The sequence below is a fragment of the Carlito syrichta genome, unplaced genomic scaffold (genome assembly GCF_000164805.1).
Source record: "Carlito syrichta isolate Samal-C Ts95f unplaced genomic scaffold, Tarsius_syrichta-2.0.1 Scaffold308849, whole genome shotgun sequence".
Lineage (NCBI taxonomy): Eukaryota > Metazoa > Chordata > Mammalia > Primates > Tarsiidae > Carlito > Carlito syrichta.
Genome location: NW_007252945.1, coordinates 90,055 through 96,054, shown reverse-complemented (window position 1 = coordinate 96,054; position 6,000 = coordinate 90,055).

The window sequence follows — 6,000 nt, the reverse complement described above, 5'->3', positions numbered from 1 at the left end:
TGCTTGAGAAAACTAAACAGTCACAAGGTGCTTTCCTGGAAATGCGAGATAGTAACCAGTTCGCAACCTTAACCCAAATCCTCTTTGTGAAGTTATTGGTTTACAACCCCTGCTTGTTATGCATATCCTGGAGACCATTTGTTCTTTGAAAATTTAGCCAGGCTTGGTGGCTCAGCCTGTAATCCTGCGCCTTTGGGAGGCTGAGGTGAGTGGATTGCCTGAGCCCACGGGTTCGAGACTCGCCTGGGCAACTTGGCGAGACCTCATCTCTACAATAAATCAAAAACTAGCCGGGCGTGGTAGTGTGCGCCTGTAGTTCCAGCTACTTGGAAGGCTAAGGCGGAAGGATTGCCGGAGCCCAGCAGGTTGAGGCTGTGCCAGGAGCGCCCACTGCACCCCAGTCTGGGTGACAGAGTGAGACTCCAACTCAAAAAAAAAAAAAGAAAGAAAATCTGGTTTTGCTAAGTATAGCCTTGCAAATTCCAAAGGAAAATGTATAGTCACACAACCCGACCCCCTCCCTTACCTAAACTAAGGAATAAGACCCCTCTCCCCCTCTCTTCCTTCTCCAGGTGGCTCAGCCTTGGAGCATTAGCCCACTGAGTTGTGCTGGTGCTAATAAACTGCTATTTCCTAAGATAGTCTCGGTGTCACAGCCTCTCTGTTTTCCCACAACAGGACTGCACACCCTTCCCTGACACATGCCCAGTCATGCACTCACACATGCACACACTGGCTGTGACCCCTGAGGCTGCTTCTCTGGGCACAGGCTGGCAGAGGCTTCATGCTCTACTCTGTCTTTCTGATCTTCTCTCCATGCAGGCCTTGGACTTTCCCCTAACTTCAACAAGGGAACTTGGTGCAGGACGGCAAGGATGAGACGTCTGTGGGGTCCAGTCACCATCTGAGACAACTCACTTCTGCACTTCAGGACGGAGTCTGGCCCCAGGCACTGCCCGTCCTTCCAAGCCTGTCAGCTGAGAAGCAGCAGCTTCTTAGGAAGAGCAGGTTAGACTCCCCTTGTTTCTGCAGCACTGAGGGCACCAGCGGACATGTCCTGGCTTCCCTAGTAGCAAGCCTGGACTAGCATGAGCCCACGGAAGTTCTGAGACACAGAAAGGCTGCTTGATTCGCCTTTTGAAAACTGCTAATGGTGCTAGTTACCTATGACCTTCCCAAGCAAAGGCACACAGGAGTGGGTGAGTCAACAGGAAGTCCCAAGAGGCTGAATGGGTCAATGGGCCCTCACCCTATGTCTTCCTAAGCACAAAGCCCATCTGCTTTCCCCATGGGCAGTCAGTTAGCTTAATATTTCTCCTCTTTGAGGGTCAAAGAAGTGGGCAATGCATCCAGCACCTCTGAAAGGGTGATACGGGGCCCCTGGGAGTCTTGATTCTGTCCTGTCCTACGCCTGGACCTTTATTAGGACCAGGTGTTCAACGACAAGGTTGAGGTTGTGCATTACTGTGGGAGCCAGGCTGTGGGCAGGTCCAATACTGCTGGCCTAATGTGTGAAGGCAGTATGGAAAAATTAGATTTTCCCCAATAATTCCTCCTCGCAAAGGTATTCAATAATGCTTTCTTAATTTTACTTGCAGGTCTTGATTGCCCTAACTTGACTGAGAGGAACGCAGATATCCTTACCCCAAATACAAATGGTGCCCTATAATCAAGGCACACCACTTCCTTTGACACGACCCAAGAACAACCATATTTCAGGGCATGTTATAGACTTGATTCTGTCTAGTTCCTCAAACGTCCCTCCATCGCATCTGCTCTCTTATGAAGTGAAGGGACTAGTGTCTTCCAGCTCTGTGGTTCTTCCTCCTTCCGGCCAGGGACGTCTCATAATGGCCACTGTTCTTTCTTCTTTCCAAGTATCTTCTCCCCTCCCCCGTGTCCAGGCTTCCGAATCCTCAGGCACCCCTGAAGCTACTCACCTTTAATCTCTTCCCTGCTGTCCTGGTGTCGGATCTCAGTCTTTAGCTCATCCAACCTTGCTGTTCTACCAGATGCTCCCATTGTAGAGCTGAAAGTTAAAATGTAGGGCCCGGAGCCACATTTCAGAGCCTTTCTTCCTCTTCTATGCATTGATTACCAAATTAATGATGCTCCGGAGAGAGAACTTCTTTCCCAGGGCTCATCTCCCACAGGCCCCCAGAGCAAAGCTTCTCTGAATGACATCTCTTCTCTCTGATTAGACGGCCATTGATCAAAGTCTGGCTGCTCTTTAACATCCAGAGAGCACTTCAATGGCATTCTATGCTTTTCTGCATCTGTTTCAACAGGTCTTTATTTTTTTATAAGATTAGGCTTCCTGGTTGGTTTCCCTATGTTTATCCACCCCAAGTTCCCAAAAACTCATTCATTCAGGTCGCATCCCTAATCCTTTTTTTTTTTTAATTATTTATTTTTGTGGTGAAATAAACAAAAAACTTGTCATCGTTATTTTTGAGCTGGAGTCTCACTCTGTTGCTCTGGCTGGAGTGCAGTGGCACATTCACGGCCACCCAAGCATCAACCTGCTGGGCTCCGGCAATCCTTCCACCTCAGCCTTCCAAGTAGCAGGAACTACAGGTATGTACTACCACACCCAGATAATTTTTGATTTATTGTAGAGACAAGATCTCGCTAAGTTGCCCGGGCTGGTGTCGAACCTGTGCGCTCAGGCAAACCACTCACCTCGGTCCCCCAAAGTGCTGGGATTACAGGCTGAGCCATGAAGCCCGACCGAAACTTTGTCACCATAATCACTTAAAGCAGTACAAGTCAGCGGCATTAAGTACCTTCACAGTGTTCTGCAACCATCACCACCCACCACGTCTCAAACTCTCCATCTTCCCAAACTCTGGACTCAAGAAACAACTGCTCAATCCCTCTCCCCCCAGCCCTGGTAACCACCATTCTATTTTCCGTCTCTATAAATCTAACTACTCTACCACCTCATACAAGTGGAATCATCCAGCACTTGTCCTTTTGTGACTGAATTATTTCACTTAGCGTAGTCCTCAAGGTTCATGCATGCTGTGTCGTGTGTCAGAATTTCCTTCTTTTTAAGGCTGAATAATATTCTGCTGTAAGAATAGACCACATTTTGTTTACTTATTCATCTGTTGATGGAAATCTACGTTGTTTCTACCTTTTGGCTATGGAGAATAATGCTGCTAAGAATTTGCATGTATAAATTACCTCTTCAAGACACTATCTTAAATTCTTTAGGGTGTGTATTCAGAAGTGGAATTGCTGCATCCTATGGTGATTCTACGCTTCATTTTTGAGGAATCACCACACCATGGTCCACAGCAGCTGCACCATTTTACTTACTCACCAAGAGTGCACCAGGGTTCCCACTTCCCCATGTCATTGCCAACACTTATTCTGCCCCTATCTTTTTCATTTATAATGCAACTCATCACAAGCCATGATTTAGGAGAGAACAAGACCATGCACAATGAAGTCTCCGAGAAAATAAAGGCAAGTTTCTATAAAAGGTCCCTAGAAGAACCAAGGGTCCAATTTTCCAAGCAAAAATATTGAAAATGGTCATATAGGTTGGTAACTACTTTTATAAATAAACTGTGTCTATAAACACACAAGTTTGATGTTCATATCCATTAATGATATGGGAGAACTAACTTCGTGCACCTAAATTGGTTCTTTGGACAAGTGAAGGTGGGATTCTTACAGAATTTTTCCTTACATGGCTACATCTTTGGATACTATTTAAACATACAAATTTTGCCTTTGGACGTCGTGTCTCTGGTAAGAATACTCTCTACACAATGAGATAGTAGCTGATGAGGGTAGCCAAGTACAGTTCAATTTTATATTTCAGGACAACTAAGAGACTCCAATTTTGGAAAACCAGAACCAGAAACTGTTCAGTTAGGAAGGAAAACTCAGTTTCAGAGCTCACCTCGACACTGGAATTAGTATAAGCAGTGCGGTCTGCATGTGCCAGGGTCCCTACATGGGTTATTACCAGGCTTCTCTCTAACCCTTCCGCTCCTCACAACCCTCAGAAATGAAATGGTTTTAAGATAATGTTGGCAGAACAGCGGCCTTCATAGTTCAAGGGCATCCATCAGAATGGCCCAGTAGGCGCTGAAGAGTTAAACCCATGGACTTCCACATCCAGTTACAGGAAAGCGCACATCCTCTCCTGAACAATGCTAGCGATTTGAGTTCTCAAGTAATTTAAAAGGCTATAGCATGCCTATTTTGGGGATTTTATATTCATGGAAATGGGGACTGTGGGCTGTAGCCTGCTGTTTGGCAAGCCCTCAGCCCAGATGGGGTTGCACAAGGTGTTTAATCAGTTCCTAGAGCAGCACACGGCTGCCATGTTTAATTACTCCAATTTAATGGAGCATTCAACAAGATCCGCTTGGTTTGCCATGGATTATTATGGTCATAGGAAAGAGGGCTGAGGACCCAGACACCCAGGCCCAGCTTATTTTACGCACAGTGATGAAGGAGACTCTGCCAGGCCCTGAAACCTCCATCTGCAGATGTGTATTTACAGCCAGCACTGATTCAGTTGAGGGAATTGACTGAAATGCTGTAACTTCGAGCCCCTCTCTTGTCCAAGACCCTCCTCGTGGCTTCCACTGATCACAGGAAGGCTGGAGGAGCAGCTGATACGACAAGACTGACAATGCCGGGGCCCAGCAGTCTGATTGATGGGTGCTGATGTCCAGGATACTGGAAGTCTTACCCTTCATTTTGCTTTTACTAACTCAGCTGCAGTTTATCAGTCAAAGGGCATTTGCATGTCAAAGGGGCTCATTATTTTTCATTTGTCCTTCCGAAAAACCCGGCTGCTCTGCAAATTTCCAGTAGGTCTTGATATCAAAAGATGAAAAACAGAGATCAGTGTTTTTAGAGTCTGCAGATGCTAACAGCTGAATCAAAACTTTGACTGTAAGGATTTAAGAGAGCAGTACATTCTCTCATATTAAGATGAACTAAAGAGGGCTTGCAGGACTCATTAGTTCTTGTGTGATTTTTTTAAAAGCAACTTAAAAGTCCCCAGATCATGTGTGTCAAAATGTAGGAATGTGACATTTGGGAGTGATGCCCATTTAAACCTGTTACGAAATACACGAGGAGACAACTTTCTTTCTGCTTAATTCCTATAGCTGAAAGTCAGAAAGCTTAGCCTTTGGTGTAATTTGAAGGCCACAGGTCAGAAATCAAATGCATTCCTTGGATTTTGGCAGATCTCTTACCATTTTCCTGCCTGTGGATCATAAACGAACACATTTCCTGCCTATCTGCCTCTAACCAGGTGTTGAGTCAAACCCATTCAGCTTATCTACTTTCTTTTTTGGGAGTGAGTGGCCTGCCTGAACCGCTTACACCAGAATTAGGAAAGCAGTTTTAAATTTGTAAGCACAAAATCCAGATACTCAAATGAACTAACCTGTTTCTTGCAAACCAGTAATTCAAAGACGCAAAGTGTTTGCAAAAATATAATTTTTCCCCCATACCCAGCCTCTGACTTGAAAATTCTAAAGAATAAATGTTGTCTTATTTCAGAGGATCCGAGACCATTCAATGACCACCTGAGGTTGGTCTAAAAGTGGTGGGACTTTGTGTCTTAGGAAGATTCACACAAATGTATTTCAGGGTGAGCAGTGGCTGTCGTCAAGAAGGTGGCTCTGTTGCAGATGGTGGTTTGTTTCTCGTGACAGGTACCTTCCCCTGGTTGGAAGCAAGACTTAACCCTTCAAGAGGTTATAGTCACAGCTTCTCCAAAAGTAGAGGTTTCACTTGCTGATCATTCTAAATGTTATGCCAGTTCTTTCCGTAAACTACAGTTCCAGGTTTCCCAGGCCAATATTTCACACCAGGAGTAAGTGATTCTCCTACTTAAGGACTCCACTATTGATCACTGGTATAGGTCTTTATTCTTGCTGTTTTTATAGCTATTCCTTTGATCTTTGGCTGTGCAGACAAGAAGCTATGGTCTATGGCTTCATGACTTTGAGGACTCCT